The 12,543-nt window shown below is 38.8% G+C and overlaps 1 protein-coding gene across 18 annotated transcripts in view; it reads left to right on the top strand.

Annotated features, from left to right (window-relative positions):
• BCAS3 (BCAS3 microtubule associated cell migration factor) overlaps nucleotides 1-12,543 on the top strand; it is a 372,112-nt gene that overhangs the window by 95,307 nt on the left and 264,262 nt on the right. The gene's annotated exons all lie outside the window — the stretch shown is intronic.

Genomic DNA, 12,543 nt, shown 5'->3' with positions numbered 1-12,543 from the left:
CAGATTACACAGTGACAGAAGATACGGAATTTCTTTTTACCTTCCTCCTAATACTAAGACTTTAAATGGTGCTGGGCTGTTAAATGTGACAGGAAACAGTTGGTTCAGCCTTTCAGTGTAGACCAGCTGCTCATCTTGCTTTAGCAAATGTTGTCAACAGGCCTGGAAATAACTAAATCCCCTGGTTTGTAATTCTCTCTGTACCTTTATTATTTTTCTTAAGGCAAAAATATATTGCGTACAGTAGTATTTTTTGTCTACAAAATGTGGTTCATGTGGGACAGAATTTTTGAGAGTAACTGAAAAAGGAACTTATTTCTCTCTATTTGGCATCAGTGCTGTAGCTGACACATGCATTCTGTTTATTTGGTATGCTTTAGGGTCATAAAATCGGGATTTTCTAGGATTTATAGGAATATGAAGTAGAAGGATGAATATTCTTTTTTAGGTTAACTTGAGTTATTGATTGGGCTAGATTTGACACAACAGATGAACACGTGTTTTACCCAAAGGCTGTCTTTTCCTAGAGAAACTGAAAGAGAAAAGGAAGTTGAATTTTTTTATCAAGGCATAACGAATAAATCACAATTTTTACTTTCCACGTTTGAGATTTTGATTCTAATAAAAACAGTGAAGATACTGATACAATCAACTTTTTGGATGGGAATAATGTATTTTGTGATTGTAAAACGTCTGTCTGTTTGTTGCCTGAGAAAGTGCTTTCCAGCTAAGGAGGTTTTTGTCACTGATACCTAGACGTTCTCCAACACTAAAGGTTTTAGTTAACAAATGTGTGACCAAATTTAGCTGGTTTCTTTTTATGTCTAGGAGAATATTTTATCATCAACTGTAGGTATTCCAGTTGCAAACAAAATTTACTGTATGTCAAAATTATTGATCATTGCACAGGTTAATCGTGTTTTTTGGCAAGCTTTTTGTATGATATGTAGGTGATAGCTGTGGTTTATAGGTTAAATTTTAGATGGTTGGTGACAGTTTTAATGAACGATTTAAAGTCATATTCATTTTATTGTCTCTAACATAATTCCGTTCTGTGCAATTCACTAGTTAATGGATAGTCTGTTCATTTATCTAGTGCATGGGTCAATAAGTTTCTTTCTGCTCTCCCTGTAGAGGGGAGGCAGGGCCAGATCCTCTCTAGCTTGCAAAGGCAGGGATGTTTTCTATCACTTGCTCTCCCTGACGTACCCATTGTGGGATCACAGTTTTAAGAGCAGTCCCACAAGCGAAGGATGCCGCAGGAATGCACGCAGGCAGCGTGTGCTGTGTGTGCTGGATGTGTGTGTGCTGCCTTCCCTCCCAGGCAACACTAGCTTTATTTTGCCTTTTTTTTTTTTTTTTTTTTTTTTTTTAAACAATACTGACTTCGTAAGACAGAAGGGAAGTTACAGCCTACTTGTATTTTACACTGATGTACGCCTTGGCATATGCTGCAGAAGGAGAATTTCCTATGAAAACTAGGTAGAAATGCCATTTGTTGCCTGTTGCAGTTAATGTGTATGGTTCAGTGGCAGGAGTTGTCTCAGTCAGGATTGCGGTGGAGTCAGCGGCGGTGAGGCAAGAAGAGAATGTGCTTTATAAAACTGAGAAATCTCCACGCTCTCTGGCTGCGGGATTCATGCAGCAGTTCTGTAAGTGGGTGTTAGGGTGAATAACCTCGCTGTCTGAAGTAAAATCCCCCGCCTCCAGTTGAACTCTGGTAGCATTCTTCCAGGCAGTACACTGTGTTTCTGCCAGGTTGCTGAGATACTTACTTCTCAGCCCTTATAGAAATTTGAGACGGTTAATTTTTGTTCTTAAAGCTGGCACCATTCCTTACAAACAGTTAGAGGGGTGCCAGCTATCCGCTGTGGCGACTAATCACACGGCTGTATTTCCTTTGATTTTATGTATTCTTCTATGCTGTTGAGTTGGGATAGTCTTACACAAGGAAAGAACAATTTCTGGCTTATCCTAAGAAACAGCACCAGCCTATCCTTTGCTGAAGATAAACTATATAAATCAGACTTTCACAGGACTAGCATACTTACCTGTTGTTTTTAACCTTTACTCAGAAGGGTACTTTGCAAGCTTCACACTGATTACTATAATGCTCTTTGGTCACAAGGTCTTAAGGATGCATATGTGTGAATAAGTGGAACGTGAGAACACGTATATATGTCATTTTCACAATCTATAAAGCAAAGTGTAGAGAAATTAGCCCTAAATTTTAGATATGTCAGCTAATTCTGAGTCTTGATATTCAGTTATGGCGTTTGAATTTGGAGGATGCTAGGACATCTCTTACTGTTCTGTCCATCTTCAGCGGGAACTGCGGTGCTCTTCTTCCTCTGTAGTTCTGCTTTCTAGAGAAGCCTCAAGTTATACAGACTAACGTGGTGAATGATTTTGGAAGTTAGGCTGAGCTACTGAGGCAAGCAGAATGGGAAATTGTACTTAGGTCTTAATTCCTCTTTTTCCCCTGTGATAATTGGTAGCGCAGAATCGGAGGTGGTCAAGCCTCCTGCTCTCCATACAGGGGTTCTAACATCTGTCCTGCGGAGGCAGTCCAGGCGCTGCGGGCACTGGGGTTATAGCAGGCTGCCAGTCAGATGCGTGGGCCTTCTCCTTCCTCTCTTCTGTGGTGCATTTGGCACAGCCTTTGACATGAATTCCTTCAAAAAAGTCATAGTTGCATAGTAACTGTGATAGTACAAGCCAGTAACTTATTACAGGACTGCAGGACCTCCCAGTTTCAGGTTTTTACTTTTGCTGTTGAGCTGGGACTAGCCAAGTGGGACTTGGCCTATAGCGTTCGACACTGCTGATGAGCAGCAGAGCTGTCATTTCTTTGCTCTTCCTCCTTGTTACTGGGAGCATGCATACAAATGTAACTATTACTTGTATTTGTTTTGGAAATTTGCTTAAGAGCAGAAGTTTGCACATCTATCTGAAGTTTGTTTAAATCTTATTTGTTACTGTAACTACAAGGTTTGTACCTTGTTTCTCAGTTAGGCTGGGGAGGGAAGTCTTCACTGCCAAGAACAGTATCTACAAAAAATCCAGTAGGTGGCTGTGGGTAGCCAGGAAAGATGAGCATTATCCTGTATTTGAATTTTTTTAGAGGTTGTGCCTCAATTGCCAATTCGTTAAGGCAAGTTACTAGACTTACAGCCTCTGAAAAGGACATTTTGTTACAAAAACATAGTGGTGGTCTTCTCTTGGGACAGTGTTTTTCAATAAAAGCTTTTCTCTACATGTCTTAAATGTAGACATAGAAGTGTTTGTCAGCTGCAGGATTCTGTCAGGGCTTCTTACCATTTCAGGAGGGAGCGACAGAGGCAATATTTTTCAGTACAAGCCCCTAAAAACAAACTAAAAATATGATAATTTTGTAAAACATTACTGTAGCGGTAGCTAAGCACACCTTCATTTGGCAGCAGCACTAACTTTTGAATTGGTGGGATGGGGGGGGTCCATTCTAATATTACTTACATATATTGCGTAGAGAAGTGTAAATTCTTACAGCTACCTTGCAAGTTCAGAATGGGATGCGTTCTTGGACCAAGATAGCTTCTGCATAAGGCAGGAAAGATACAGGATGTAAGACTTGAGCCTTACGGAGTTAAGGGCAAGGTGGTAAGAAAGATTCCAAAGGAAGAGGTTTAGAGAGGAAGAAAGGAGATCGCAGTGAACAAGAAGTGAGAGACCTTTCAAGCTGTGGTAGCTGACTGAACGAACGGTGGCATAATTCCAGCAGTGCAGGGGAGAGAGGATAGAAGAGGTGTTTGCAAACAGTATAGAAAACAAAGAGCAGAAATCAAAGCTAGGGGTACGACTCCAGTTTACTAGAAGAGGACAGGTTAAAAAGCAGGGTATGTTGCAAATGAACTGTAAGAACTTCAAACTTTTAATATTAGGGATTGAAAGCTAATTTTAGGAAAATTGAAGGGCTGAGAAGCTGTCACTCACTCGAGGTCACGCAGTAACTCAGTGCCGTGGAAGAATATTGCACAGGATCCCTGATCTTAATCCATTGCTGAAACCAGTAAATGACACGTCAGATTCAGTTCGCTTTTGTACTTTGATTTTGTTGTTGTTTAATTATAGTAATTTTAATGTCAAAGAGAGAAGCTATTCAGATAAGATACCGAATTAGTAAATAGCTAAAACATGGTGCTGTTTTATAAATATCTGGGTTTTTTCTTTTAAATGTGGTAAATAAATGATCTGCTTTCCAGAAGTGTTACTCCTGCCAGCTTAGCAGCTGAGAGCTGTGAAGTGCAACACATCTAAAATTTTAAATAATTACGCTTCCTTGGCTACAAAAGAGCTTTTCCATCCATTAATAACGAGAAAATTAATGTTGGGCCAGCAGTAAAACAGATTAAACTGTATACCCCTTTGGATGCCTGACTGCACCTTTAACGGACCTGAAATTCCCCTGATTATTTAAATGTTCTATATTGAAATGTGATGGTGGCCTTGAGTTAATAGTTAAAGAGGTTTAAATTGGAATGTCTCTGCAGAAGTTTTCCCCATTGATCAGAGCAAGCGGGCAGAAAAATACCTTATGTGCTTGTTGGGAAGCATTGCTGGTGCCTCACAGATTAACAGAAATATTTTTTTTTTCTGTTTTTCCTGCCTAAGATATACAATCAGCCTTTTATTAAACATGTAGATTGAGGCTTGGAGATACCTTTTATAGTGGCAAGTGCTGCATAAGCTAAATTATTGCAGTACTGATACGGCTGCAACCAGCACCTCGCCTGTGCTTGGACTTTTATAATGAGTGCAACTTCCTTCTCAAGTTTGCGAGATTAATCTTGTTCTGGAACATCACCTTCCTGGATGTGTCATCTAGAGTAAAATGAGCTGTAATTATTTAATGACAGAATAATTCTTTGGTTTTTCTCTGTTTATTTTTACTTTTGTTTTTTGACTTGAATTACTGCCTTTGAAGACAAATATATTAAAATTCACATAACAGCATCATATCTGATGAATTGCAGTTACAAAAATCGTGTCTCTATATCACATATGCTGGGCCAGAAGGTGAGAAATAATTTATGATCTATAGCTGCTAGCATTGCTTTATGGTTTGTTTCTGAAGGAAAAGTGTCAGCATTGGAATTTTTTAGCAGAAAAAACGTAAATAGGAGGACTTTGCAGAGAGAAGAAAATCTAGTCTGTTTTAACAGAAAGTACGCTTTGAATCGTGACAAATTGTCTCCTCACCGTGATTAGCCAGGTTGACATCAGTGAGAATGCCCTTTTCATGAAATAATTTCAATGCTGTTTTCTTCTGTACTTTTTAATTCCGATGGTGTACATTCTGCTTTCTTTTTTTTTTTTCTTCTTAAATGCTTCCCTGCAGGAAACTGATTTTCATGTCATAGAAATATTTGCCAAAGTCTAGAGCATTTCCTACCTGAAGGTGGGATACTTTAAGATATACTAAAAACTTGGGAAATTCTTCATAATTTAAATCCTCTGTTAAATAACTGCTACATTTCAGGTAGCTGTGATTTAGTTTAGTATTGTTTAAAAACAGCCTTAAATAAAATCACTGTTTGTCTTCTATGAGTTTAACCCCGGAAGCACCCTGAACATGGTCTTGAACCTGAGAAGAAATGCCTATGAAATCCTGTCATCAGTGCTATATAGCATCATGTTATTTGGGTGGGAGAAATGTATTTACAAGAGGGCCAGTATTGTGATTTGCAGTGCATTATTTATCCTATTCTTAAATTTCAGAAATATATTATTATCAATAGCTTAAATCCATTGCTACTTAACTTTTTAGAAAATTTCCAGATTCATATTTTTTTTCTAATTTGAAGTATTTAACCTATTATCGCCAAAGAAATTTATTCCCAAATCAGGTTTTAGTAGTAGCTAGTGACAGAAGTTGCTAGCAGGTTTGAATAGAGCCCGTTTCCTCTTTTGAAGATCTGATATTTGAGGAGAGGGAGAAGATAGGAAATGTTTGTCTGCTACCATCAAATTGATGTCTTCATGCAAATAAGATGCTGTACTGCTGGAGAAGTGTGATTAAATCATTGCGCTTCAGCACCTACCTTTGCTGCAGCCAGGAGTCGTACATAAATAATTGATTTCCATCTATGTACCATTTATAAGGTTTTTTCATTACTACCAAAAATCTTGCTTTGATAAGAGCCCTTGAGGAGGATGGTCTTAGGCCTTCTATCTCTTTCAGCAAGTCCTGTTTCTGTAATTTTTTCTAACAGCTTCAGTAATTTTCATAGTCTCCTATTCCTCGCTTCTAAGAGTAGTATTAGGGTCTTAGTTTCTTTAAGCATTAAAGATGTACAGTTGTCCTAATCTAACATTATCCATGGTTGCTGTCTACACTACTTCAGAAAATGTCACAGCTTATTGAAGGATGGTTCTTTAGTCACCTTTTTATGATCATCTTTTTATAGAAAAGTTATATTTTGTTAAAATTTGTCAAATTTGCAGGTAAATGGGGTGAATTTTAATATAATGCTCAATATGTTGAAGAAAGTGTGGGCACACTCATAAATGTTGATTTTTTGGGTATCACTATTGTTGAATGTATTGTTTCGATACATGATAGATTTATAATTCTAAACTATATTAAAATTTTTGTCAGAACAGTCATTTCGCACAGCAGGCATTCTTAACGAGTTGCTAAATTCCTCTCAGATTAAAGATGTACAACTGTATAAAAAGGGTAAAATTGTTTCCCATCTTGAGGTTAGTGGCAAAAGCTCTGTAGACTTCAGGGAGGTCAGGATTTTACCCTCTCTCTGTCACATTTACTTTATTGTTATTCCAATGAAAAGAGAAGAACATGATAATATGTTTCAGCAGTAAAAATGTTTACTGCAGTCTCTGCAACTAACAAACCCCAAAACACAAACTTAACAGTGGTGGCTGTGGATTCGTATCCCTTTTGGAGGAATTGCAAGCAGGGTTAAAAGAGAAGGGAGTCTGTTCCCTTTGATCTTTTGCCCTCATTTACTCAGCTGCCCTCAGTGTGTGTCCTTTAGTTTTGGGAGGGAGAAACCCGTCCTGATAAAGTTTTTTAGTATCTATTGGGCCATCAGCTGTAGTCAGTTAGTGTTTGAAACTGGTGGTTGGTTTTTTAGTATATAAAGCATGTTGCTGAGCCATCTGTTGGACATGGTAAATGTCGGACAGTTTCCAAATGTCCACCCCAAGCTCCAATATTCGGGTTGTGTTAAGTGTGTTACAGTGTATAGAGATCTCCAGAGTACCATCATAGGTGATTATTTATTCACAAAATATTTTTTTTTCTTCTCTTTCTTTTGACTTGCTGGGTCTTTTTTAATATTGTTTTTTAATATTTTGGCTATCTTTATGTACTCATGTTTATTTTATGGTGAATTTTGTTGTTAAGTTCAGATTTTCCTTATTTAGTTAAGGTTTTTTGACACCAAATTTTGTAACTATGGCATATGTGCTACACTTAGAAGTATACATGCCTCAGTAGCAGCAATATTTGGCTGTATTTTGGCTAGCATCAGCCTCAGAGAGGAGTTAAGTGAATATAAATAAAGCTACTGTTCATAGGTCGGGTCATATGTTTCATAAAACCATGGACCATATAAACTATGTCACATCTTAGCAAGATACGTACACAACTGCTTTCGCAAGAGAGCTGCAGTGGAACAGGAATCTGTAGGATGAGCGTGCAGAAAGTGGGAACGTCGAGCGAAATGCGTGGGGACAGAATCGGGAGCGACTGGAACGTCAGCGCGGTTCCGCTGAACTCTCTGATCCTGTAATTTGAAAACCTACAAAGCATAATATTAACGTTGCATGGTATCTGTGCTCATATTTAGAAAATAAAATCTGAGTTGTTCTTTTTTTCTTTTTATCACTGTTCGTGTAAGTAGCGTATTTGTGCAGTGGCTCTACAGGTCTCTGTGGCTCTGCGTGTATGGAAATGGAAGAGCTGCATTCCTAAATGAAGTATATCCGGGGATGTATGTTTCCTCCATGCAGATGTGTGCCTGCTTTCCTAACATTTGTGCCCTTGATGTTTTTAAAACAAATCCAACACAGCTTGAACGTGTTGAGTTCTTCAGTGTGTAATTACAGAATGACATTGTTTTGGAAGGCGGAAAAAACCTTCTGTTACTCTGAAAGATGGCATTATTTAAAGTGAAGTTGCTCATGAAACTTAAACCCAAGGTGAAACTGTGTTTACTTCATTTGTATGCATATAATAAACAACTATGCAATTAGATAGGTGTTATAAATAGGATGTGGTGGAGATGCTTAGGCTGCTCAGGTTTCCTAGATTTTATAGCAAGTACCCAACTGAGATTTGCTGCTCTCTAATTTTGCCGTTTGGGCTAACCAGCTGACGCCTAGTTGAAAAGAGTTATGTTCCTACAAGGCCACAGAAGCCTTAGTATTCCGTCTCCGTCTCCTTCGGATTGTGGAGAACTCTGTGTACCATCAGCAACTCCAATCCCACCCTTTTAGGCCAACCCTCATCTATCAAACCCGGGCTGAGAGTGAGCGAGAGGAAGCTCCCAGATAAACATACAGCAGCGCCTAAACTCCTAATCACTCTGGGCTTCCGCTTCCAGGCCCTATAATTAGAAGTCCTTCTTTTCCTTGTATTCCCAGTTGACGCAAATGCTTTTTGTGGCTTGGCACCTCATTTAGGGCGTGGGCTTAGTTTATGGCCAGGCCAGAGTCTGGTTTAGTCTTCTGATACTGCATAAATAGCTCTTAACCCACAGTCTACATCTGTACTAGTTTTTCCTTTTATGCATATATTTTCTGTATTTTTCAATGTTTCTATCCTGAAAGAAGCTTATTGTTTCCCAAACAGAATGCATGAAAAGTAGGAAGCTGTAAATTAGGGCAAATGTGTCTGTCAGGTAAAACAAAGCTTCAGTAATTTTTTTCCATCTAGGGTATCTGTTCCTTTTAAACTGGATTTTAATCATCTCTGTGGATTTGAAAAACCACACGGTAAAACAGTCATTAATTTAACCTAGCTGCACCCCTCATATTATGGATAAGCAAAATCAGGATTTTTTGCAGCGAGGAACATACTAAGTAATATCTGCTTTACACATAAATTTCCACTGGGTTCTGCGTATGCAAGAGTTTCAATTGATTTCAGATGTTATCTGTTAAACAGGGATTAATGCCAGTTTGAAAAATAAGCAGGAAATCCTTGAGAATTATTCACTTTTCATCTATGATTATTCATACATAAAGTACATCATAAGAGAAAACATTTTGGACTGAACTTGTGACAGCTTTAACCCATATTTCTGTCTAAACAACTTTTTGGGAAGACTGTCACAAGGTCTTTTAGAAAGCTGAGTTGAAGTTTCCTGCACTTGAAAGTGAAAGTGAGGTAACGACCAAGATTCAAGTTCATGTTTCTCCACTGGGATTAGGTATTTCTGCTGAGGGGTGCAGCGGCCTCTTGTTGCAGGGAGCCGGAGAGAGAAGCGAAATGGCTGAGCTGTCATAATTGAAAACTGTGATTCTTCAGTGTGAAGTAATGAGAGCTGGAAAGTACCACACCAAAACCCAAGTCAAATGTTCTAAACCAGCAGTGATTTACTGTTTGAATAACAGTAGTAAGAAAGATACTTCAAAACGCTGTTTTATAAATACATGTTCTTTCACATCTGCGGTATTGTGCTTGGGACCTCGGTGTTGATACAAGTTCTGCAAGTATATATTTGTGTTTCAAATGCAAATGTGAGTATAAAAGGTCCTCTTTTAACTTACTGAAAAATTGTCGCTAATATAGGCGAAGGGCCTGTTTTTCCTCAGCTTCCATTTAATAAAATGCGTTTATTCTAAACAGTGACAGACAGCAGGATTTTAGATTAGGCATGCAAAATTGCCAGATCAGATACCACCCATCCTTCTATTTTTAAGCTAATTCCTTTCCACCCACGAATGTATTATCTTTCACCTCTGTACTCCTTCAAGTTAGCAAAAGCAGAAAAAACCAGCAACCCCAAAAAAACCACAAAACCCGAAGGCAACGCACATTTCTATGGAACCAAGAACTATGTCCGTCATATGGAACTGATCAGACCTGCAGATAGGCGAGCACATTTCACAGCTCCCTTTGCTCGGACACGGTGTGTGTCATCAGAGAACAAACAGGTAACACCGTATGCTTTATGGGTTTGTGTGACATATGGTGTGGTGTATGGTCCCAAAGCGAGCGCCCTAGCACTGCCCTGCTTGGGTTAAGTAGAGATTACAGATTTGGGAAAAAATCTTTGTGAGGAGAAGGGCAAAATTCTATCACGTCTGCGTACTGTGGGGTTTATTGCACCATCCGCAGACACCTGCGTTTCTAGCCAATATTGGAAACGAGATACTGGTTAGCTAAACAACCGATAGATTTGATGGACAACGCAGTATGGTAATTCCTGTGTTTTCACTGGCTCATGATTATTATGCAGCTTTCTGTCTCCAGCTTCCAGACAGATTTTTGGCTCGTTTAAAGTTTTTTTTACGATCTTCATTGCACTGTGCCATGTGATGGGATACACATGAAGAATGCTGTGCTCAGATCTCTGGGTGCACTCAGCTCTGCGTATGTATTTATAAAAGACTTCTAGCACTTTGGGGGAAGAAAAAAAAAAATCTAGGTTTGCTGAGGCCGTCTGTTCACTATTGAGAGAAACCTTATGTATTCATCTCTTCCAGCTTCTCCTTCTCCAGAGGTCCTTTCCATCTGGAATAAGAGAGAGCTCAAAAAGCACCAAGAGCACACTCAATTTGTAGATAAAGCTATCTAATGCGTGAGGAGAGGCAATCATGGGAATAGAGAAAATAAATCCTTACTGTGTTGAATCAGATCTTTTGGAATATCCTCGCTCCAGTAATAGTGGCAGCCTAATGCTACACACAAACCCCTATTTGCTTCCAGGTTTCTCCACTGGAAACGCTATATATTATTGAGGACCGCACACTTCACTAGAAGGGAAGTGTATTTTGTGATGTTTCAGAACAGAATTAATGCAAATTGTGTGCATAGTCCCACACTAAAGACTTGGCTGACTTGCACTTGAGCAACTTTAGCTGTATTTCCTATCAACACAGTCACTACAAATCAAGGAAATTGCCAGTTAAGCCAACATTAACATCCAGACCAACCTCAACTCACATGCCTTACCGCCCAAACATAATACCCAAATGCCCTCACGGATTTCTTAGCTCCATAACAAACTCTTTCATTTCTAACACTCGGAATCGAGGTAACAGCCTGTAACAGTAAAAGTATGTCTACTGGAGGGAATCTTGCTGAGGTCAGATGTAAGATTTTGCATTTGTGTGATTTTGAGGAAATGGCTGTGTGCAGTGTGGGTGGGCTCGCGCTCTGTCCAAGCCCTACCAGCCTCAGTGGTCAAGCTAAGAAGGAAACTTGTAGGCAATTTTGTCTCTAAGTGCAATTTGTATTCCTCTCCGATTTTGTACCTTACTGCTGCTGGGCCTCATAGTCTTGAAAGTACTCGTTTACCTTCACAAGATCCTTATTTCATAAGAGTTTTGCTCACATGAAGCCTGCAACGATGTTCTGTTATCCTGTTTGGAGGCTTCAGACTGGGCTGTTCCTCCCGGGAGCCGAGACGTGAGCTCACAAACCTGCTTTGGCCTCGGAGGAGGAGGCACTGGGGAGTGATGTTGGGCCCAGAAGGGCAAGGCTTTGGCTGCTGAAATTGTTCAATTTGGACTTAAGGGAAGGGGCATTCCAGGATTGCCAAGGAGGGAAAACTCTCAGGATATCAGTCTAGTGATGTTGTAACAGTAGTTCAGTAGAAGAGTTATTTAAATTTAGTCTTTACTAAGAGAGTGTTTCTCTGCTGCTTAGTACACAAGGTTTTTTTTCCAGTTTAATTCTAAAATTTTAAAAGTGGCATATGATACAGGACCTCAGTGGTAACATGCGAGAGCTTTCAAACTTGTACTGTATGTATTTGTTTAGCAGCAGCGAGCAGAAGAGGGAAAGGTGAATTGTGGAGCCATCTGTAAATAAACAGAAAAAGTGAACTCTCCTTTATGACAGAAATAAGATAATCCTTTATCCTTTGAATAGGTGTCATGAAAAATGTGGAGACCTAGGTTCTCTTCCTGAAGGATAAAAGATTTCATTTATGCTTTATGTGGAGAATCAACACAACCGAGCTATGTGGAAATTCCTGGTTTTCTTTAATAGATGGGTACCTTGAAAATTACTTAAAGGCACTTCAATGTAGCTATTAAACTGCTAAAATAACTTTGTACTTGACGTTAATTAAATGTCGGAGGATTACTTTGGGTGATAACTTCTTAAATTTCATTAATAAGCATGCTGATACGGACATTTTTATACAGAAAAATAAATCTGGTTTGTTTACTGTCATCCTAAATTCTGCCATAATGCCATACTTTTCTTATATGTAAAAAAATACTTACTTTTTGTTATAAAAGCTGAAATTTTAATGGCACATTTACTTCAAATATGTTTGTAAATGTTTAAAAACTGTCTTATGA

The sequence above is a fragment of the Strix aluco genome, chromosome 19, assembly GCF_031877795.1.
Source record: "Strix aluco isolate bStrAlu1 chromosome 19, bStrAlu1.hap1, whole genome shotgun sequence".
In the NCBI taxonomy this organism is placed as follows: Eukaryota; Metazoa; Chordata; class Aves; order Strigiformes; family Strigidae; genus Strix; species Strix aluco.
Note: the sequence above shows the minus strand (reverse complement) of the source record. Positions and strands in the feature narration are given on the sequence as shown.